At 45.6% G+C, this 23,526-nt stretch overlaps 9 non-coding genes and 1 pseudogene across 9 annotated transcripts; all 10 read left to right on the top strand.

The window, feature by feature from the left end:
- The first annotated feature begins 1,782 nt into the window (after positions 1 to 1,782).
- LOC130349671 (U2 spliceosomal RNA) lies at positions 1,783 to 1,973 on the top strand. The gene has a single exon (XR_008886949.1). It is a non-coding gene; the product is annotated as a U2 spliceosomal RNA (small nuclear RNA).
- Positions 1,974 to 4,043: 2,070 nt separating this feature from the next.
- Positions 4,044 to 4,234, top strand: LOC130349668 (U2 spliceosomal RNA). Its single transcript, XR_008886947.1, has one exon. It is a non-coding gene; the product is annotated as a U2 spliceosomal RNA (small nuclear RNA).
- Positions 4,235 to 6,328: 2,094 nt separating this feature from the next.
- Positions 6,329 to 6,519, top strand: LOC130349678 (U2 spliceosomal RNA). Its single transcript, XR_008886956.1, has one exon. It is a non-coding gene; the product is annotated as a U2 spliceosomal RNA (small nuclear RNA).
- A 2,096-nt stretch (positions 6,520 to 8,615) lies between these two features.
- On the top strand, positions 8,616 to 8,806 carry LOC130349667 (U2 spliceosomal RNA). Its single transcript, XR_008886946.1, has one exon. It is a non-coding gene; the product is annotated as a U2 spliceosomal RNA (small nuclear RNA).
- A 2,097-nt stretch (positions 8,807 to 10,903) lies between these two features.
- LOC130349666 (U2 spliceosomal RNA) lies at positions 10,904 to 11,094 on the top strand. The gene has a single exon (XR_008886945.1). It is a non-coding gene; the product is annotated as a U2 spliceosomal RNA (small nuclear RNA).
- Positions 11,095 to 13,196: 2,102 nt separating this feature from the next.
- Positions 13,197 to 13,387, top strand: LOC130349665 (U2 spliceosomal RNA). The gene has a single exon (XR_008886944.1). It is a non-coding gene; the product is annotated as a U2 spliceosomal RNA (small nuclear RNA).
- A 2,096-nt stretch (positions 13,388 to 15,483) lies between these two features.
- On the top strand, positions 15,484 to 15,674 carry LOC130349631 (U2 spliceosomal RNA). The gene has a single exon (XR_008886915.1). It is a non-coding gene; the product is annotated as a U2 spliceosomal RNA (small nuclear RNA).
- Positions 15,675 to 17,760: 2,086 nt separating this feature from the next.
- Positions 17,761 to 17,897, top strand: LOC130349633 (U2 spliceosomal RNA; annotated as a pseudogene).
- Positions 17,898 to 19,332: 1,435 nt separating this feature from the next.
- LOC130349687 (U2 spliceosomal RNA) lies at positions 19,333 to 19,516 on the top strand. Its single transcript, XR_008886964.1, has one exon. It is a non-coding gene; the product is annotated as a U2 spliceosomal RNA (small nuclear RNA).
- Positions 19,517 to 21,610: 2,094 nt separating this feature from the next.
- Positions 21,611 to 21,801, top strand: LOC130349664 (U2 spliceosomal RNA). The gene has a single exon (XR_008886943.1). It is a non-coding gene; the product is annotated as a U2 spliceosomal RNA (small nuclear RNA).
- Positions 21,802 to 23,526: the final 1,725 nt, after the last annotated feature.

Raw genomic sequence — 23,526 nt, 5'->3', positions numbered from 1 at the left:
TGCTGAATGTTCCTAATTGACAAAATAAGATTAATGCTTATGAAGAAATATAAAATCTCATCCCTTCCCCAATATCGCGCCACACCCCTACCCCTTAATTCCCTGGTTGAACGTGATGGACATATGTCTTTTTTCGACCGTACTAACTATGTAACTATGTAACATAACATGGGGGGGGGGGGGGTCTCCTGGCTGTTCACACAGGTGTGTCATTGCTGTACATTGACCATGCATTGCTTCTGTGGTATTGCAAAGGCAAAGACAAATGCTTCCAGCCATCCATTGCACTAATGGATTGGTCATCAGCTGGCTGTCTATGTCCCGCATCAATATAGACCAAAGTACAGAGGGTTAGGCTATGCTATTGTGCACCTACCTGATGCATCAGAAGGTGCGAGGCCCTTGCTAAATTCTGTGCACAGACTTTGAGATCTATGCTTTAGACTGTATCTAAACCTGCTCCAACATGGACTGACATTCTGGCCTACTTTCAGCCGATGCGACTTGTCTGTCGCTGAACAGTCGCTTTTTATGTATTCAGCACCTATGTATAATGTTGTAAAAATGCTCTAGAAGCTAAAGTCGCAGAAATGTCACACATATTTGGCCTGCAACTTTCTGTGCGACAAATTCAGACAGGAAAAATCAGTATAAATCCTTAGAAAATTATCCCCCAGTGTCTCCATCTGCTGGCGGTATTGAATAAGCATTGCTGCACTGATGGGGTATGCATTAGACGAAAAAAAAGAAGAAAAAGAAGAATAATACGCCCAGAAAAGAGGCGAAAAGGAGAAAAACGTAAAAAAACGTGAAAAAAAAGTAAGAGGAAGAGAAGGGAAAAAAAGGTGGAAATGGGTTTAAAAGTGATTTCGGCGGAGAAATATATATATATATATATATATATATATATGCGCACACACACACATAGATATAAACGTATTCTCCGTTGAGATATTGCAGCCGCTGCTGTGTCCAGGCCCAGGAGCCTTAGCACTGTGCTGTGATGTCACTCAATACCACTGACATCACTAGGTGTAAACAACATCTCTCCTTTGCTGTGTATGTGACTATGGAGCTGTTTGGTGATGTCGTCTATTACGGCCTTCATAGAAGCAACAGGAGATTGTTGCATCCATCTTGAACCCTCAGAACTACAGTGCTATGATGTCACTCACTTCCACAGGCCTTGCAGAGTGTAAACAACAACAACCCAGCTTTGTTGTGTATGTAACCAAAGGGATTTGTGATGTCACCTAGAACCTTCACAGCAGCGACAGCTTTATGAGGAGCATCAGCACTGCTCTGCCTGAGCAGAACCATCACCGCCATAGGTTGTCAAATAACCCGGATTTAACCCACACAGGTAAGTCCAATGGGGTGCAGGCATGTCCTCTATGCTTACAGCTTCCCGTGGGTGTTGGTTTGATACCGTTTGGGGACAGCCAAGGAGGCATCTGCAGGCAACAAAGGTAGGTGTGTGCTTGTGTGTGTGTTTCCTATGCAGATCCTAAGCCCAGTGTCACATGCAAGTAGGAGGAGTAAGAAGGGTTCCTGGCAAATCCGGGTTATGGATTGCATTTAAAAAGGCCCCGTGGGAGTGCAATGGGCCCCTGTCTTGCTGCTTAGCAATAATGGTATGGGTTTAGGTTCTGCTGTGTGTACTGGTGGTTGACTGCCCCCCAGCCCAGAGTGTGCATGGAAAATTGTCTGGCAGCCTCCCTGACAGCAAGCAGTGATAGTGCCCATGAAGGGGACCTTGTTGGGCCCGCCCCTTTCACGGTTATCGCTTCTCGGCCTTTTGGCTAAGATCAAGTGTAGTATCTGTTCTTATCAGTTTAATATCTGATACGTCCCCTATCTGGGGACCATATATTAAATGGATTTTTGAGAACGGGGGCCGATTTCGAAGCTTGCTTCCGTCGCCCTATGCATTGACCCGATATGGCAGTATCTTCGGGTACAGTGCACCACCCCCTTACAGGGTTAAAAAGAAAGATTCCTACTTTCATTGCTACCTGCTTGCTGGCTAGCCAGCTAGCCAGCCCTGTGGGCCTTGCTGCTGCTGCAGCCAAAAAACAAAAGGTGGTGCTGCTGCTGCTTCTGCTGCTTCTGCTTGTGTCTGGCCCCTGTTGGAGCGTCCAGGCACAGGACTTCTGCTGCTGCTGACTAAATGGCCTCCTTAATTGGATCATTTGAGTAGCCAGCACACCTGTGCAGGTAGGGCATGACATGATAGGCAGCTGCCTTGATAGCGGGTGGGTGCTGAATGTTCCTAATTGACAAAATAAGATTAATGCTTATGAAGAAATATAAAATCTCATCCCTTCCCCAATATCGCGCCACACCCCTACCCCTTAATTCCCTGGTTGAACGTGATGGACATATGTCTTTTTTCGACCGTACTAACTATGTAACTATGTAACATAACATGGGGGGGGGTCTCCTGGCTGTTCACACAGGTGTGTCATTGCTGTACATTGACCATGCATTGCTTCTGTGGTATTGCAAAGGCAAAGACAAATGCTTCCAGCCATCCATTGCACTAATGGATTGGTCATCAGCTGGCTGTCTATGTCCCGCATCAATATAGACCAAAGTACAGAGGGTTAGGCTATGCTATTGTGCACCTACCTGATGCATCAGAAGGTGCGAGGCCCTTGCTAAATTCTGTGCACAGACTTTGAGATCTATGCTTTAGACTGTATCTAAACCTGCTCCAACATGGACTGACATTCTGGCCTACTTTCAGCCGATGCGACTTGTCTGTCGCTGAACAGTCGCTTTTTATGTATTCAGCACCTATGTATAATGTTGTAAAAATGCTCTAGAAGCTAAAGTCGCAGAAATGTCACACATATTTGGCCTGCAACTTTCTGTGCGACAAATTCAGACAGGAAAAATCAGTATAAATCCTTAGAAAATTATCCCCCAGTGTCTCCATCTGCTGGCGGTATTGAATAAGCATTGCTGCACTGATGGGGTATGCATTTGACGAAAAAAAAGAAGAAAAAGAAGAATAATACGCCCAGAAAAGAGGCGAAAAGGAGAAAAACGTAAAAAAACGTGAAAAAAAAGTAAGAGGAAGAGAAGGGAAAAAAAGGTGGAAATGGGTTTAAAAGTGATTTCGGCGGAGAAATATATATATATATATATATATATATATATATATATGCGCACACACACACATAGATATAAACGTATTCTCCGTTGAGATATTGCAGCCGCTGCTGTGTCCAGGCCCAGGAGCCTTAGCACTGTGCTGTGATGTCACTCAATACCACTGACATCACTAGGTGTAAACAACATCTCTCCTTTGCTGTGTATGTGACTATGGAGCTGTTTGGTGATGTCGTCTATTACGGCCTTCATAGAAGCAACAGGAGATTGTTGCATCCATCTTGAACCCTCAGAACTACAGTGCTATGATGTCACTCACTTCCACAGGCCTTGCAGAGTGTAAACAACAACAACCCAGCTTTGTTGTGTATGTAACCAAAGGGATTTGTGATGTCACCTAGAACCTTCACAGCAGCGACAGCTTTATGAGGAGCATCAGCACTGCTCTGCCTGAGCAGAACCATCACCGCCATAGGTTGTCAAATAACCCGGATTTAACCCACACAGGTAAGTCCAATGGGGTGCAGGCATGTCCTCTATGCTTACAGCTTCCCGTGGGTGTTGGTTTGATACCGTTTGGGGACAGCCAAGGAGGCATCTGCAGGCAACAAAGGTAGGTGTGTGCTTGTGTGTGTGTTTCCTATGCAGATCCTAAGCCCAGTGTCACATGCAAGTAGGAGGAGTAAGAAGGGTTCCTGGCAAATCCGGGTTATGGATTGCATTTAAAAAGGCCCCGTGGGAGTGCAATGGGCCCCTGTCTTGCTGCTTAGCAATAATGGTATGGGTTTAGGTTCTGCTGTGTGTACTGGTGGTTGACTGCCCCCCAGCCCAGAGTGTGCATGGAAAATTGTCTGGCAGCCTCCCTGACAGCAAGCAGTGATAGTGCCCATGAAGGGGACCTTGTTGGGCCCGCCCCTTTCACGGTTATCGCTTCTCGGCCTTTTGGCTAAGATCAAGTGTAGTATCTGTTCTTATCAGTTTAATATCTGATACGTCCCCTATCTGGGGACCATATATTAAATGGATTTTTGAGAACGGGGGCCGATTTCGAAGCTTGCTTCCGTCGCCCTATGCATTGACCCGATATGGCAGTATCTTCGGGTACAGTGCACCACCCCCTTACAGGGTTAAAAAGAAAGATTCCTACTTTCATTGCTACCTGCTTGCTGGCTAGCCAGCTAGCCAGCCCTGTGGGCCTTGCTGCTGCTGCAGCCAAAAAACAAAAGGTGGTGCTGCTTCTGCTGCTTCTGCTTCTGCTTGTGTCTGGCCCCTGTTGGAGCGTCCAGGCACAGGACTTCTGCTGCTGCTGACTAAATGGCCTCCTTAATTGGATCATTTGAGTAGCCAGCACACCTGTGCAGGTAGGGCATGACATGATAGGCAGCTGCCTTGATAGCGGGTGGGTGCTGAATGTTCCTAATTGACAAAATAAGATTAATGCTTATGAAGAAATATAAAATCTCATCCCTTCCCCAATATCGCGCCACACCCCTACCCCTTAATTCCCTGGTTGAACGTGATGGACATATGTCTTTTTTCGACCGTACTAACTATGTAACTATGTAACATAACATGGGGGGGGGGGGGGGGGGGGGTCTCCTGGCTGTTCACACAGGTGTGTCATTGCTGTACATTGACCATGCATTGCTTCTGTGGTATTGCAAAGGCAAAGACAAATGCTTCCAGCCATCCATTGCACTAATGGATTGGTCATCAGCTGGCTGTCTATGTCCCGCATCAATATAGACCAAAGTACAGAGGGTTAGGCTATGCTATTGTGCACCTACCTGATGCATCAGAAGGTGCGAGGCCCTTGCTAAATTCTGTGCACAGACTTTGAGATCTATGCTTTAGACTGTATCTAAACCTGCTCCAACATGGACTGACATTCTGGCCTACTTTCAGCCGATGCGACTTGTCTGTCGCTGAACAGTCGCTTTTTATGTATTCAGCACCTATGTATAATGTTGTAAAAATGCTCTAGAAGCTAAAGTCGCAGAAATGTCACACATATTTGGCCTGCAACTTTCTGTGCGACAAATTCAGACAGGAAAAATCAGTATAAATCCTTAGAAAATTATCCCCCAGTGTCTCCATCTGCTGGCGGTATTGAATAAGCATTGCTGCACTGATGGGGTATGCATTAGACGAAAAAAAAGAAGAAAAAGAAGAATAATACGCCCAGAAAAGAGGCGAAAAGGAGAAAAACGTAAAAAAACGTGAAAAAAAAGTAAGAGGAAGAGAAGGGAAAAAAAGGTGGAAATGGGTTTAAAAGTGATTTCGGCGGAGAAATATATATATATATATATATATATATATATATATATATATATATATATGCGCACACACACACATAGATATAAACGTATTCTCCGTTGAGATATTGCAGCCGCTGCTGTGTCCAGGCCCAGGAGCCTTAGCACTGTGCTGTGATGTCACTCAATACCACTGACATCACTAGGTGTAAACAACATCTCTCCTTTGCTGTGTATGTGACTATGGAGCTGTTTGGTGATGTCGTCTATTACGGCCTTCATAGAAGCAACAGGAGATTGTTGCATCCATCTTGAACCCTCAGAACTACAGTGCTATGATGTCACTCACTTCCACAGGCCTTGCAGAGTGTAAACAACAACAACCCAGCTTTGTTGTGTATGTAACCAAAGGGATTTGTGATGTCACCTAGAACCTTCACAGCAGCGACAGCTTTATGAGGAGCATCAGCACTGCTCTGCCTGAGCAGAACCATCACCGCCATAGGTTGTCAAATAACCCGGATTTAACCCACACAGGTAAGTCCAATGGGGTGCAGGCATGTCCTCTATGCTTACAGCTTCCCGTGGGTGTTGGTTTGATACCGTTTGGGGACAGCCAAGGAGGCATCTGCAGGCAACAAAGGTAGGTGTGTGCTTGTGTGTGTGTTTCCTATGCAGATCCTAAGCCCAGTGTCACATGCAAGTAGGAGGAGTAAGAAGGGTTCCTGGCAAATCCGGGTTATGGATTGCATTTAAAAAGGCCCCGTGGGAGTGCAATGGGCCCCTGTCTTGCTGCTTAGCAATAATGGTATGGGTTTAGGTTCTGCTGTGTGTACTGGTGGTTGACTGCCCCCCAGCCCAGAGTGTGCATGGAAAATTGTCTGGCAGCCTCCCTGACAGCAAGCAGTGATAGTGCCCATGAAGGGGACCTTGTTGGGCCCGCCCCTTTCACGGTTATCGCTTCTCGGCCTTTTGGCTAAGATCAAGTGTAGTATCTGTTCTTATCAGTTTAATATCTGATACGTCCCCTATCTGGGGACCATATATTAAATGGATTTTTGAGAACGGGGGCCGATTTCGAAGCTTGCTTCCGTCGCCTTATGCATTGACCCGATATGGCAGTATCTTCGGGTACAGTGCACCACCCCCTTACAGGGTTAAAAAGAAAGATTCCTACTTTCATTGCTACCTGCTTGCTGGCTAGCCAGCTAGCCAGCCCTGTGGGCCTTGCTGCTGCTGCAGCCAAAAAACAAAAGGTGGTGCTGCTGCTGCTTCTGCTGCTTCTGCTTCTGCTTGTGTCTGGCCCCTGTTGGAGCGTCCAGGCACAGGACTTCTGCTGCTGCTGACTAAATGGCCTCCTTAATTGGATCATTTGAGTAGCCAGCACACCTGTGCAGGTAGGGCATGACATGATAGGCAGCTGCCTTGATAGCGGGTGGGTGCTGAATGTTCCTAATTGACAAAATAAGATTAATGCTTATGAAGAAATATAAAATCTCATCCCTTCCCCAATATCGCGCCACACCCCTACCCCTTAATTCCCTGGTTGAACGTGATGGACATATGTCTTTTTTCGACCGTACTAACTATGTAACTATGTAACATAACATGCGGGGGGGGGGGGGGGGGGGTCTCCTGGCTGTTCACACAGGTGTGTCATTGCTGTACATTGACCATGCATTGCTTCTGTGGTATTGCAAAGGCAAAGACAAATGCTTCCAGCCATCCATTGCACTAATGGATTGGTCATCAGCTGGCTGTCTATGTCCCGCATCAATATAGACCAAAGTACAGAGGGTTAGGCTATGCTATTGTGCACCTACCTGATGCATCAGAAGGTGCGAGGCCCTTGCTAAATTCTGTGCACAGACTTTGAGATCTATGCTTTAGACTGTATCTAAACCTGCTCCAACATGGACTGACATTCTGGCCTACTTTCAGCCGATGCGACTTGTCTGTCGCTGAACAGTCGCTTTTTATGTATTCAGCACCTATGTATAATGTTGTAAAAATGCTCTAGAAGCTAAAGTCGCAGAAATGTCACACATATTTGGCCTGCAACTTTCTGTGCGACAAATTCAGACAGGAAAAATCAGTATAAATCCTTAGAAAATTATCCCCCAGTGTCTCCATCTGCTGGCGGTATTGAATAAGCATTGCTGCACTGATGGGGTATGCATTAGACGAAAAAAAAGAAGAAAAAGAAGAATAATACGCCCAGAAAAGAGGCGAAAAGGAGAAAAACGTAAAAAAACGTGAAAAAAAAGTAAGAGGAAGAGAAGGGAAAAAAAGGTGGAAATGGGTTTAAAAGTGATTTCGGCGGAGAAATATATATATATATATATATATATATATATATATATATATATATGCGCACACACACACATAGATATAAACGTATTCTCCGTTGAGATATTGCAGCCGCTGCTGTGTCCAGGCCCAGGAGCCTTAGCACTGTGCTGTGATGTCACTCAATACCACTGACATCACTAGGTGTAAACAACATCTCTCCTTTGCTGTGTATGTGACTATGGAGCTGTTTGGTGATGTCGTCTATTACGGCCTTCATAGAAGCAACAGGAGATTGTTGCATCCATCTTGAACCCTCAGAACTACAGTGCTATGATGTCACTCACTTCCACAGGCCTTGCAGAGTGTAAACAACAACAACCCAGCTTTGTTGTGTATGTAACCAAAGGGATTTGTGATGTCACCTAGAACCTTCACAGCAGCGACAGCTTTATGAGGAGCATCAGCACTGCTCTGCCTGAGCAGAACCATCACCGCCATAGGTTGTCAAATAACCCGGATTTAACCCACACAGGTAAGTCCAATGGGGTGCAGGCATGTCCTCTATGCTTACAGCTTCCCGTGGGTGTTGGTTTGATACCGTTTGGGGACAGCCAAGGAGGCATCTGCAGGCAACAAAGGTAGGTGTGTGCTTGTGTGTGTGTTTCCTATGCAGATCCTAAGCCCAGTGTCACATGCAAGTAGGAGGAGTAAGAAGGGTTCCTGGCAAATCCGGGTTATGGATTGCATTTAAAAAGGCCCCGTGGGAGTGCAATGGGCCCCTGTCTTGCTGCTTAGCAATAATGGTATGGGTTTAGGTTCTGCTGTGTGTACTGGTGGTTGACTGCCCCCCAGCCCAGAGTGTGCATGGAAAATTGTCTGGCAGCCTCCCTGACAGCAAGCAGTGATAGTGCCCATGAAGGGGACCTTGTTGGGCCCGCCCCTTTCACGGTTATCGCTTCTCGGCCTTTTGGCTAAGATCAAGTGTAGTATCTGTTCTTATCAGTTTAATATCTGATACGTCCCCTATCTGGGGACCATATATTAAATGGATTTTTGAGAACGGGGGCCGATTTCGAAGCTTGCTTCCGTCGCCCTATGCATTGACCCGATATGGCAGTATCTTCGGGTACAGTGCACCACCCCCTTACAGGGTTAAAAAGAAAGATTCCTACTTTCATTGCTACCTGCTTGCTGGCTAGCCAGCTAGCCAGCCCTGTGGGCCTTGCTGCTGCTGCAGCCAAAAAACAAAAGGTGGTGCTGCTGCTGCTTCTGCTGCTTCTGCTTCTGCTTGTGTCTGGCCCCTGTTGGAGCGTCCAGGCACAGGACTTCTGCTGCTGCTGACTAAATGGCCTCCTTAATTGGATCATTTGAGTAGCCAGCACACCTGTGCAGGTAGGGCATGACATGATAGGCAGCTGCCTTGATAGCGGGTGGGTGCTGAATGTTCCTAATTGACAAAATAAGATTAATGCTTATGAAGAAATATAAAATCTCATCCCTTCCCCAATATCGCGCCACACCCCTACCCCTTAATTCCCTGGTTGAACGTGATGGACATATGTCTTTTTTCGACCGTACTAACTATGTAACTATGTAACATAACATGGGGGGGGGGGGGGGGGGGGTCTCCTGGCTGTTCACACAGGTGTGTCATTGCTGTACATTGACCATGCATTGCTTCTGTGGTATTGCAAAGGCAAAGACAAATGCTTCCAGCCATCCATTGCACTAATGGATTGGTCATCAGCTGGCTGTCTATGTCCCGCATCAATATAGACCAAAGTACAGAGGGTTAGGCTATGCTATTGTGCACCTACCTGATGCATCAGAAGGTGCGAGGCCCTTGCTAAATTCTGTGCACAGACTTTGAGATCTATGCTTTAGACTGTATCTAAACCTGCTCCAACATGGACTGACATTCTGGCCTACTTTCAGCCGATGCGACTTGTCTGTCGCTGAACAGTCGCTTTTTATGTATTCAGCACCTATGTATAATGTTGTAAAAATGCTCTAGAAGCTAAAGTCGCAGAAATGTCACACATATTTGGCCTGCAACTTTCTGTGCGACAAATTCAGACAGGAAAAATCAGTATAAATCCTTAGAAAATTATCCCCCAGTGTCTCCATCTGCTGGCGGTATTGAATAAGCATTGCTGCACTGATGGGGTATGCATTAGACGAAAAAAAAGAAGAAAAAGAAGAATAATACGCCCAGAAAAGAGGCGAAAAGGAGAAAAACGTAAAAAAACGTGAAAAAAAAGTAAGAGGAAGAGAAGGGAAAAAAAGGTGGAAATGGGTTTAAAAGTGATTTCGGCGGAGAAATATATATATATATATATATATATATATATATATATATATATATATGCGCACACACACACATAGATATAAACGTATTCTCCGTTGAGATATTGCAGCCGCTGCTGTGTCCAGGCCCAGGAGCCTTAGCACTGTGCTGTGATGTCACTCAATACCACTGACATCACTAGGTGTAAACAACATCTCTCCTTTGCTGTGTATGTGACTATGGAGCTGTTTGGTGATGTCGTCTATTACGGCCTTCATAGAAGCAACAGGAGATTGTTGCATCCATCTTGAACCCTCAGAACTACAGTGCTATGATGTCACTCACTTCCACAGGCCTTGCAGAGTGTAAACAACAACAACCCAGCTTTGTTGTGTATGTAACCAAAGGGATTTGTGATGTCACCTAGAACCTTCACAGCAGCGACAGCTTTATGAGGAGCATCAGCACTGCTCTGCCTGAGCAGAACCATCACCGCCATAGGTTGTCAAATAACCCGGATTTAACCCACACAGGTAAGTCCAATGGGGTGCAGGCATGTCCTCTATGCTTACAGCTTCCCGTGGGTGTTGGTTTGATACCGTTTGGGGACAGCCAAGGAGGCATCTGCAGGCAACAAAGGTAGGTGTGTGCTTGTGTGTGTGTTTCCTATGCAGATCCTAAGCCCAGTGTCACATGCAAGTAGGAGGAGTAAGAAGGGTTCCTGGCAAATCCGGGTTATGGATTGCATTTAAAAAGGCCCCGTGGGAGTGCAATGGGCCCCTGTCTTGCTGCTTAGCAATAATGGTATGGGTTTAGGTTCTGCTGTGTGTACTGGTGGTTGACTGCCCCCCAGCCCAGAGTGTGCATGGAAAATTGTCTGGCAGCCTCCCTGACAGCAAGCAGTGATAGTGCCCATGAAGGGGACCTTGTTGGGCCCGCCCCTTTCACGGTTATCGCTTCTCGGCCTTTTGGCTAAGATCAAGTGTAGTATCTGTTCTTATCAGTTTAATATCTGATACGTCCCCTATCTGGGGACCATATATTAAATGGATTTTTGAGAACGGGGGCCGATTTCGAAGCTTGCTTCCGTCGCCCTATGCATTGACCCGATATGGCAGTATCTTCGGGTACAGTGCACCACCCCCTTACAGGGTTAAAAAGAAAGATTCCTACTTTCATTGCTACCTGCTTGCTGGCTAGCCAGCTAGCCAGCCCTGTGGGCCTTGCTGCTGCTGCAGCCAAAAAACAAAAGGTGGTGCTGCTGCTGCTTCTGCTGCTTCTGCTTCTGCTTGTGTCTGGCCCCTGTTGGAGCGTCCAGGCACAGGACTTCTGCTGCTGCTGACTAAATGGCCTCCTTAATTGGATCATTTGAGTAGCCAGCACACCTGTGCAGGTAGGGCATGACATGATAGGCAGCTGCCTTGATAGCGGGTGGGTGCTGAATGTTCCTAATTGACAAAATAAGATTAATGCTTATGAAGAAATATAAAATCTCATCCCTTCCCCAATATCGCGCCACACCCCTACCCCTTAATTCCCTGGTTGAACGTGATGGACATATGTCTTTTTTCGACCGTACTAACTATGTAACTATGTAACATAACATGGGGGGGGGGGGGGGGGGGGGTCTCCTGGCTGTTCACACAGGTGTGTCATTGCTGTACATTGACCATGCATTGCTTCTGTGGTATTGCAAAGGCAAAGACAAATGCTTCCAGCCATCCATTGCACTAATGGATTGGTCATCAGCTGGCTGTCTATGTCCCGCATCAATATAGACCAAAGTACAGAGGGTTAGGCTATGCTATTGTGCACCTACCTGATGCATCAGAAGGTGCGAGGCCCTTGCTAAATTCTGTGCACAGACTTTGAGATCTATGCTTTAGACTGTATCTAAACCTGCTCCAACATGGACTGACATTCTGGCCTACTTTCAGCCGATGCGACTTGTCTGTCGCTGAACAGTCGCTTTTTATGTATTCAGCACCTATGTATAATGTTGTAAAAATGCTCTAGAAGCTAAAGTCGCAGAAATGTCACACATATTTGGCCTGCAACTTTCTGTGCGACAAATTCAGACAGGAAAAATCAGTATAAATCCTTAGAAAATTATCCCCCAGTGTCTCCATCTGCTGGCGGTATTGAATAAGCATTGCTGCACTGATGGGGTATGCATTAGACGAAAAAAAAGAAGAAAAAGAAGAATAATACGCCCAGAAAAGAGGCGAAAAGGAGAAAAACGTAAAAAAACGTGAAAAAAAAGTAAGAGGAAGAGAAGGGAAAAAAAGGTGGAAATGGGTTTAAAAGTGATTTCGGCGGAGAAATATATATATATATATATATATATATATATATATATATATATATATATGCGCACACACACACATAGATATAAACGTATTCTCCGTTGAGATATTGCAGCCGCTGCTGTGTCCAGGCCCAGGAGCCTTAGCACTGTGCTGTGATGTCACTCAATACCACTGACATCACTAGGTGTAAACAACATCTCTCCTTTGCTGTGTATGTGACTATGGAGCTGTTTGGTGATGTCGTCTATTACGGCCTTCATAGAAGCAACAGGAGATTGTTGCATCCATCTTGAACCCTCAGAACTACAGTGCTATGATGTCACTCACTTCCACAGGCCTTGCAGAGTGTAAACAACAACAACCCAGCTTTGTTGTGTATGTAACCACAAAGGGATTTGTGATGTCACCTAGAACCTTCACAGCAGCGACAGCTTTATGAGGAGCATCAGCACTGCTCTGCCTGAGCAGAACCATCACCGCCATAGGTTGTCAAATAACCCGGATTTAACCCACACAGGTAAGTCCAATGGGGTGCAGGCATGTCCTCTATGCTTACAGCTTCCCGTGGGTGTTGGTTTGATACCGTTTGGGGACAGCCAAGGAGGCATCTGCAGGCAACAAAGGTAGGTGTGTGCTTGTGTGTGTGTTTCCTATGCAGATCCTAAGCCCAGTGTCACATGCAAGTAGGAGGAGTAAGAAGGGTTCCTGGCAAATCCGGGTTATGGATTGCATTTAAAAAGGCCCCGTGGGAGTGCAATGGGCCCCTGTCTTGCTGCTTAGCAATAATGGTATGGGTTTAGGTTCTGCTGTGTGTACTGGTGGTTGACTGCCCCCCAGCCCAGAGTGTGCATGGAAAATTGTCTGGCAGCCTCCCTGACAGCAAGCAGTGATAGTGCCCATGAAGGGGACCTTGTTGGGCCCGCCCCTTTCACGGTTATCGCTTCTCGGCCTTTTGGCTAAGATCAAGTGTAGTATCTGTTCTTATCAGTTTAATATCTGATACGTCCCCTATCTGGGGACCATATATTAAATGGATTTTTGAGAACGGGGGCCGATTTCGAAGCTTGCTTCCGTCGCCCTATGCATTGACCCGATATGGCAGTATCTTCGGGTACAGTGCACCACCCCCTTACAGGGTTAAAAAGAAAGATTCCTACTTTCATTGCTACCTGCTTGCTGGCTAGCCAGCTAGCCAGCCCTGTGGGCCTTGCTGCTGCTGCAGCCAAAAAACAAAAGGTGGTGCTGCTGCTGCTTCTGCTGCTTCTGCTTCTGCTTGTGTCTGGCCCCTGTTGGAGCGTCCAGGCACAGGACTTCTGCTGCTGCTGACTAAATGGCCTCCTTAATTGGATCATTTGAGTAGCCAGCACACCTGTGCAGGTAGGGCATGACATGATAGGCAGCTGCCTTGATAGCGGGTGGGTGCTGAATGTTCCTAATTGACAAAATAAGATTAATGCTTATGAAGAAATATAAAATCTCATCCCTTCCCCAATATCGCGCCACACCCCTACCCCTTAATTCCCTGGTTGAACGTGATGGACATATGTCTTTTTTCGACCGTACTAACTATGTAACTATGTAACATAACATGGGGGGGGGGGGGGGGGTCTCCTGGCTGTTCACACAGGTGTGTCATTGCTGTACATTGACCATGCATTGCTTCTGTGGTATTGCAAAGGCAAAGACAAATGCTTCCAGCCATCCATTGCACTAATGGATTGGTCATCAGCTGGCTGTCTATGTCCCGCATCAATATAGACCAAAGTACAGAGGGTTAGGCTATGCTATTGTGCACCTACCTGATGCATCAGAAGGTGCGAGGCCCTTGCTAAATTCTGTGCACAGACTTTGAGATCTATGCTTTAGACTGTATCTAAACCTGCTCCAACATGGACTGACATTCTGGCCTACTTTCAGCCGATGCGACTTGTCTGTCGCTGATCAGACGCTTTTTATGTATTCAGCACCTATGTATAATGTTGTAAAAATGCTCTAGAAGCTAAAGTCGCAGAAATGTCACACATATTTGGCCTGCAACTTTCTGTGCGACAAATTCAGACAGGAAAAATCAGTATAAATCCTTAGAAAATTATCCCCCAGTGTCTCCATCTGCTGGCGGTATTGAATAAGCATTGCTGCACTGATGGGGTATGCATTAGACGAAAAAAAAGAAGAAAAAGAAGAATAATACGCCCAGAAAAGAGGCGAAAAGGAGAAAAACGTAAAAAAACGTGAAAAAAAAGTAAGAGGAAGAGAAGGGAAAAAAAGGTGGAAATGGGTTTAAAAGTGATTTCGGCGGAGAAATATATATATATATATATATATATATATATATATATATATATATATATGCGCACACACACACATAGATATAAACGTATTCTCCGTTGAGATATTGCAGCCGCTGCTGTGTCCAGGCCCAGGAGCCTTAGCACTGTGCTGTGATGTCACTCAATACCACTGACATCACTAGGTGTAAACAACATCTCTCCTTTGCTGTGTATGTGACTATGGAGCTGTTTGGTGATGTCGTCTATTACGGCCTTCATAGAAGCAACAGGAGATTGTTGCATCCATCTTGAACCCTCAGAACTACAGTGCTATGATGTCACTCACTTCCACAGGCCTTGCAGAGTGTAAACAACAACAACCCAGCTTTGTTGTGTATGTAACCAAAGGGATTTGTGATGTCACCTAGAACCTTCACAGCAGCGACAGCTTTATGAGGAGCATCAGCACTGCTCTGCCTGAGCAGAACCATCACCGCCATAGGTTGTCAAATAACCCGGATTTAACCCACACAGGTAAGTCCAATGGGGTGCAGGCATGTCCTCTATGCTTACAGCTTCCCGTGGGTGTTGGTTTGATACCGTTTGGGGACAGCCAAGGAGGCATCTGCAGGCAACAAAGGTAGGTGTGTGCTTGTGTGTGTGTTTCCTATGCAGATCCTAAGCCCAGTGTCACATGCAAGTAGGAGGAGTAAGAAGGGTTCCTGGCAAATCCGGGTTATGGATTGCATTTAAAAAGGCCCCGTGGGAGTGCAATGGGCCCCTGTCTTGCTGCTTAGCAATAATGGTATGGGTTTAGGTTCTGCTGTGTGTACTGGTGGTTGACTGCCCCCCAGCCCAGAGTGTGCATGGAAAATTGTCTGGCAGCCTCCCTGACAGCAAGCAGTGATAGTGCCCATGAAGGGGACCTTGTTGGGCCCGCCCCTTTCACGGTTATCGCTTCTCGGCCTTTTGGCTAAGATCAAGTGTAGTATCTGTTCTTATCAGTTTAATATCTGATACGTCCCCTATCTGGGGACCATATATTAAATGGATTTTTGAGAACGGGGGCCGATTTCGAAGCTTGCTTCTGTCGCCCTATGCATTGACCCGATATGGCAGTATCTTCGGGTACAGTGCACCACCCCTTACAGGGTTAAAAAGAAAGATTCCTACTTTCATTGCTACCTGCTTGCTGGCTAGCCAGCTAGCCAGCCCTGTGGGCCTTGCTGCTGCTGCAGCCAAAAAACAAAAGGTGGTGCTGCTGCTGCTTCTGCTGCTTCTGCTTCTGCTTGTGTCTGGCCCCTGTTGGAGCGTCCAGGCACAGGACTTCTGCTGCTGCTGACTAAATGGCCTCCTTAATTGGATCATTTGAGTAGCCAGCACACCTGTGCAGGTAGGGCATGACATGATAGGCAGCTGCCTTGATAGCGGGTGGGTGCTGAATGTTCCTAATTGACAAAATAAGATTAATGCTTATGAAGAAATATAAAATCTCATCCCTTCCCCAATATCGCGCCACACCCCTACCCCTTAATTCCCTGGTTGAACGTGATGGACATATGTCTTTTTTCGACCGTACTAACTATGTAACTATGTAACATAACATGGGGGGGGGGGGGGGGGGTCTCCTGGCTGTTCACACAGGTGTGTCATTGCTGTACATTGACCATGCATTGCTTCTGTGGTATTGCAAAGGCAAAGACAAATGCTTCCAGCCATCCATTGCACTAATGGATTGGTCATCAGCTGGCTGTCTATGTCCCGCATCAATATAGACCAAAGTACAGAGGGTTAGGCTATGCTATTGTGCACCTACCTGATGCATCAGAAGGTGCGAGGCCCTTGCTAAATTCTGTGCACAGACTTTGAGATCTATGCTTTAGACTGTATCTAAACCTGCTCCAACATGGACTGACATTCTGGCCTACTTTCAGCCGATGCGACTTGTCTGTCGCTGAACAGTCGCTTTTTATGTATTCAGCACCTATGTATAATGTTGTAAAAATGCTCTAGAAGCTAAAGTCGCAGAAATGTCACACATATTTGGCCTGCAACTTTCTGTGCGACAAATTCAGACAGGAAAAATCAGTATAAATCCTTAGAAAATTATCCCCCAGTGTCTCCATCTGCTGGCGGTATTGAATAAGCATTGCTGCACTGATGGGGTATGCATTAGACGAAAAAAAAGAAGAAAAAGAAGAATAATACGCCCAGAAAAGAGGCGAAAAGGAGAAAAACGTAAAAAAACGTGAAAAAAAAGTAAGAGGAAGAGAAGGGAAAAAAAGGTGGAAATGGGTTTAAAAGTGATTTCGGCGGAGAAATATATATATATATATATATATATATATATATATATATGCGCACACACACACATAGATATAAACGTATTCTCCGTTGAGATATTGCAGCCGCTGCTGTGTCCAGGCCCAGGAGCCTTAGCACTGTGCTGTGATGTCACTCAATACCACTGACATCACTAGGTGTAAACAACATCTCTCCTTTGCTGTGTATGTGACTATGGAGCTGTTTGGTGATGTCGTCTATTACGGCCTTCATAGAAGCAACAGGAGATTGTTGCATCCATCTTGAACCCTCAGAACTACAGTGCTATGATGTCACTCACTTCCACAGGCCTTGCAGAGTGTAAACAACAACAACCCAGCTTTGTTGTGTATGTAACCAAAGGGATTTGTGATGTCACCTAGAACCTTCACAGCAGCGACAGCTTTATGAGGAGCATCAGCACTGCTCTGCCTGAGCAGAACCATCACCGCCATAGGTTGTCAAATAACCCGGATTTAACCCACACAGGTAAGTCCAATGGGGTGCAGGCATGTCCTCTATGCTTACAGCTTCCCGTGGGTGTTGGTTTGATACCGTTTGGGGACAGCCAAGGAGGCATCTGCAGGCAACAAAGGTAGGTGTGTGCTTGTGTGTGTGTTTCCTATGCAGATCCTAAGCCCAGTGTCACATGCAAGTAGGAGGAGTAAGAAGGGTTCCTGGCAAATCCGGGTTATGGATTGCATTTAAAAAGGCCCCGTGGGAGTGCAATGGGCCCCTGTCTTGCTGCTTAGCAATAATGGTATGGGTTTAGGTTCTGCTGTGTGTACTGGTGGTTGACTGCCCCCCAGCCCAGAGTGTGCATGGAAAATTGTCTGGCAGCCTCCCTGACAGCAAGCAGTGATAGTGCCCATGAAGGGGACCTTGTTGGGCCCGCCCCTTTCACGGTTATCGCTTCTCGGCCTTTTGGCTAAGATCAAGTGTAGTATCTGCTCACTTGGTCTGGTCAGAGGGTGTCTGGGGTACCCGGCTCCTTGGCCTGGGGGGATCGTCCTTCTTAACGGAGGGACTTCACCCCCCTGCTGCTATTAGGGAGCCGGCTTAGTCCCCAGACAACGGGAGGCGATCACCCTTCACTGCCCACTCTTTGGTGGGGGAGTGTTTTTCTGTCCCTGCCTGGACACGCCTATTGAAGATGGAAGAGATCATGGACACCTCTCAATCTGTTGGAGAGGAGGTTCCTTTTTTTGGGAAGATCAAGAATGGGGTCCGGATCCTGCTGAAAGACCTTGAGAAGAAAAGAAGAGGACTTTCCTTTGTAATGGAGGAAATTCTTTTTGGAGTTTTGGAAATTGCAAAGACACAAATCCTTTCCATGTTGGAATTTCCAAAGAAAGGGTGCTTTGATGTTATTTTGGTTTCCGAAGAGGATTATGATTTATTTTGGAAGAAATTTGAGACAATCAAGTCTGATCCAGTGTGGGAGGGCGTGGAAGTCATTCCCCACTTTCCCAGGAGAGAAAGAATTTTAACGGTGAGGATGTATAGTCCTTACGTCCCTGAGGAGGATATTATAATTCTTTTGACCCAATTTTGTGAGGAAATTGCGCCACTTGGGAAAATTTATAATCAGTATGGAGTCTGGACAACAAAGTGGAGATTTAAAGTAAAGTTCAAGGAAGACGCAGATGGAAGAGTTCTTTATCCCCCTGCCCGTTTTAAAATAGGGGTTATCAATGGAGATATGTTTTTTGCAGGTATGCAGAATTTCTGTAGAAAATGCAAGAAATATGGCCATTTAAAGGAAGAGTGCACCTCAATGTGGTGCCAAAAATGCCAAAAAGAAGGTCATGAAATCGAATCCTGTAGCCAAAAAAGTAAATGTAATTTATGTAACAAAATTGGTCACATGTATGTGAACTGTCCAAAGAGGAAGAAGAAAAGAGAAGAAGAAGTTTCTGAACAAGAGCCAGAAATTAAAAGATCTGTGGTAACCCAAGAGCCAAAAATTGTTGGAAAAGAGATGATAGTAGAAGAAAAGAACATTGGAGAGCATAAGAGTAAAAAGAAAAATGAAGAGCCGGTGAGAGATTTAAGAGGATATTCAGGGTCTTTCCAAACTATTTTGGAGAGAGCTCCAGATGAGGAAAGAGAATTGTTCTTACAGGACCTGGATAATCTATTATCCACCTTTAAAGCCAAGTTGCCTGCAGTAAGAAACAAAGTTTATGATTCTTTTCGCCCTGACGTGGATCGATTTATGGTAACTTATAAAATACCGGCCTGGTTGGCCATCCCAGTAAAAAGGGAAATGGAAAAAGGAAGCTTAACCTATGGTTTAATTGATTACTTGGCAGTTTACGCCCGGAGAAAGGGAATGAATTTGTTATAATTTTGGAATGTTTATTATTTTTATTGTTGTTATAATATTTTATTTCAATTTGTCTTTTTTTAGGAATAAATAAAAGTGTTACCTGATGATGAACAAAACAATCGAGTCCATATAAGATCTTGGAGCTCTGATTGAGTTCTGAGGGCTAACTTAAAAAAAAATCTGTTCTTATCAGTTTAATATCTGATACGTCCCCTATCTGGGGACCATATATTAAATGGATTTTTGAGAACGGGGGCCGATTTCGAAGCTTGCTTCCGTCGCCCTATGCATTGACCCGATATGGCAGTATCTTCGGGTACAGTGCACCACCCCCTTACAGGGTTAAAAAGAAAGATTCCTACTTTCATTGCTACCTGCTTGCTGGCTAGCCAGCTAGCCAGCCCTGTGGGCCTTGCTGCTGCTGCAGCCAAAAAACAAAAGGTGGTGCTGCTGCTGCTTCTGCTGCTTCTGCTTCTGCTTGTGTCTGGCCCCTGTTGGAGCGTCCAGGCACAGGACTTCTGCTGCTGCTGACTAAATGGCCTCCTTAATTGGATCATTTGAGTAGCCAGCACACCTGTGCAGGTAGGGCATGACATGATAGGCAGCTGCCTTGATAGCGGGTGGGTGCTGAATGTTCCTAATTGACAAAATAAGATTAATGCTTATGAAGAAATATAAAATCTCATCCCTTCCCCAATATCGCGCCACACCCCTACCCCTTAATTCCCTGGTTGAACGTGATGGACATATGTCTTTTTTCGACCGTACTAACTATGTAACTATGTAACATAACATGGGGGGGGGGGGGGGGGGTCTCCTGGCTGTTCACACAGGTGTGTCATTGCTGTACATTGACCATGCATTGCTTCTGTGGTATTGCAAAGGCAAAGACAAATGCTTCCAGCCATCCATTGCACTAATGGATTGGTCATCAGCTGGCTGTCTATGTCCCGCATCAATATAGACCAAAGTACAGAGGGTTAGGCTATGCTATTGTGCACCTACCTGATGCATCAGAAGGTGCGAGGCCCTTGCTAAATTCTGTGCACAGACTTTGAGATCTATGCTTTAGACTGTATCTAAACCTGCTCCAACATGGACTGACATTCTGGCCTACTTTCAGCCGATGCGACTTGTCTGTCGCTGAACAGTCGCTTTTTATGTATTCAGCACCTATGTATAATGTTGTAAAAATGCTCTAGAAGCTAAAGTCGCAGAAATGTCACACATATTTGGCCTGCAACTTTCTGTGCGACAAATTCAGACAGGAAAAATCAGTATAAATCCTTAGAAAATTATCCCCCAGTGTCTCCATCTGCTGGCGGTATTGAATAAGCATTGCTGCACTGATGGGGTATGCATCAGACGAAAAAAAAGAAGAAAAAGAAGAATAATACGCCCAGAAAAGAGGCGAAAAGGAGAAAAACGTAAAAAAAGTGAAAAAAAAGTAAGAGGAAGAGAAGGGAAAAAAAGGTGGAAATGGGTTTAAAAGTGATTTTGGCGGAGAAATATATATATATATATATATATATATATATATATATATATATATATGCGCACACACACACATAGATATAAACGTATTCTCCGTTGAGATATTGCAGCCGCTGCTGTGTCCAGGCCCAGGAGCCTTAGCACTGTGCTGTGATGTCACTCAATACCACTGACATCACTAGGTGTAAACAACATCTCTCCTTTGCTGTGTATGTGACTATGGAGCTGTTTGGTGATGTCGTCTATTACGGCCTTCATAGAAGCAACAGGAGATTGTTGCATCCATCTTGAACCCTCAGAACTACAGTGCTATGATGTCACTCACTTCCACAGGCCTTGCAGAGTGTAAACAACAACAACCCAGCTTTGTTGTGTATGTAACCAAAGGGATTTGTGATGTCACCTAGAACCTTCACAGCAGCGACAGCTTTATGAGGAGCATCAGCACTGCTCTGCCTGAGCAGAACCATCACCGCCATAGGTTGTCAAATAACCCGGATTTAACCCACACAGGTAAGTCCAATGGGGTGCAGGCATGTCCTCTATGCTTACAGCTTCCCGTGGGTGTTGGTTTGATACCGTTTGGGGACAGCCAAGGAGGCATCTGCAGGCAACAAAGGTAGGTGTGTGCTTGTGTGTGTGTTTCCTATGCAGATCCTAAGCCCAGTGTCACATGCAAGTAGGAGGAGTAAGAAGGGTTCCTGGCAAATCCGGGTTATGGATTGCATTTAAAAAGGCCCCGTGGGAGTGCAATGGGCCCCTGTCTTGCTGCTTAGCAATAATGGTATGGGTTTAGGTTCTGCTGTGTGTACTGGTGGTTGACTGCCCCCCAGCCCAGAGTGTGCATGGAAAATTGTCTGGCAGCCTCCCTGACAGCAAGCAGTGATAGTGCCCATGAAGGGGACCTTGTTGGGCCCGCCCCTTTCACGGTTATCGCTTCTCGGCCTTTTGGCTAAGATCAAGTGTAGTATCTGTTCTTATCAGTTTAATATCTGATACGTCCCCTATCTGGGGACCATATATTAAATGGATTTTTGAGAACGGGGGCCGATTTCGAAGCTTGCTTCCGTCGCCCTATGCATTGACCCGATATGGCAGTATCTTCGGGTACAGTGCACCACCCCCTTACAGGGTTAAAAAGAAAGATTCCTACTTTCATTGCTACCTGCTTGCTGGCTAGCCAGCTAGCCAGCCCTGTGGGCCTTGCTGCTGCTGCAGCCAAAAAACAAAAGGTGGTGCTGCTGCTGCTTCTGCTGCTTCTGCTTCTGCTTGTGTCTGGCCCCTGTTGGAGCGTCCAGGCACAGGACTTCTGCTGCTGCTGACTAAATGGCCTCCTTAATTGGATCATTTGAGTAGCCAGCACACCTGTGCAGGTAGGGCATGACATGATAGGCAGCTGCCTTGATAGCGGGTGGGTGCTGAATGTTCCTAATTGACAAAATAAGATTAATGCTTATGAAGAAATATAAAATCTCATCCCTTCCCCAATATCGCGCCACACCCCTACCCCTTAATTCCCTGGTTGAACGTGATGGACATATGTCTTTTTTCGACCGTACTAACTATGTAACTATGTAACATAACATGGGGGGGGGGGGGGGGGGGTCTCCTGGCTGTTCACACAGGTGTGTCATTGCTGTACATTGACCATGCATTGCTTCTGTGGTATTGCAAAGGCAAAGACAAATGCTTCCAGCCATCCATTGCACTAATGGATTGGTCATCAGCTGGCTGTCTATGTCCCGCATCAATATAGACCAAAGTACAGAGGGTTAGGCTATGCTATTGTGCACCTACCTGATGCATCAGAAGGTGCGAGGCCCTTGCTAAATTCTGTGCACAGACTTTGAGATCTATGCTTTAGACTGTATCTAAACCTGCTCCAACATGGACTGACATTCTGGCCTACTTTCAGCCGATGCGACTTGTCTGTCGCTGAACAGTCGCTTTTTATGTATTCAGCACCTATGTATAATGTTGTAAAAATGCTCTAGAAGCTAAAGTCGCAGAAATGTCACACATATTTGGCCTGCAACTTTCTGTGCGACAAATTCAGACAGGAAAAATCAGTATAAATCCTTAGAAAATTATCCCCCAGTGTCTCCATCTGCTGGCGGTATTGAATAAGCATTGCTGCACTGATGGGGTATGCATTAGACGAAAAAAAAGAAGAAAAAGAAGAATAATACGCCCAGAAAAGAGGCGAAAAGGAGAAAAACGTAAAAAAACGTGAAAAAAAAGTAAGAGGAAGAGAAGGGAAAAAAAGGTGGAAATGGGTTTAAAAGTGATTTCGGCGGAGAAATATATATATATATATATATATATATATATATATATATATATATATATATGCGCACACACACACATAGATATAAACGTATTCTCCGTTGAGATATTGCAGCCGCTGCTGTGTCCAGGCCCAGGAGCCTTAGCACTGTGCTGTGGTGTCACTCAATACCACTGACATCACTAGGTGTAAACAACATCTCTCCTTTGCTGTGTATGTGACTATGGAGCTGTTTGGTGATGTCGTCTATTATGGCCTTCATAGAAGCAACAGGAGATTGTTGCATCCATCTTGAACCCTCAGAACTACAGTGCTATGATGTCACTCACTTCCACAGGCCTTGCAGAGTGTAAACAACAACAACCCAGCTTTGTTGTGTATGTAACCAAAGGGATTTGTGATGTCACCTAGAACCTTCACAGCAGCGACAGCTTTATGAGGAGCATCAGCACTGCTCTGCCTGAGCAGAACCATCACCGCCATAGGTTGTCAAATAACCCGGATTTAACCCACACAGGTAAGTCCAATGGGGTGCAGGCATGTCCTCTATGCTTACAGCTT

Source organism: Hyla sarda, unplaced genomic scaffold (genome assembly GCF_029499605.1).
Source record: "Hyla sarda isolate aHylSar1 unplaced genomic scaffold, aHylSar1.hap1 scaffold_920, whole genome shotgun sequence".
NCBI lineage: Eukaryota > Metazoa > Chordata > Amphibia > Anura > Hylidae > Hyla > Hyla sarda.
The sequence above is the reverse complement of the archived record's forward strand: the minus strand, read 5'-3'. Positions and strand labels throughout refer to the sequence as shown.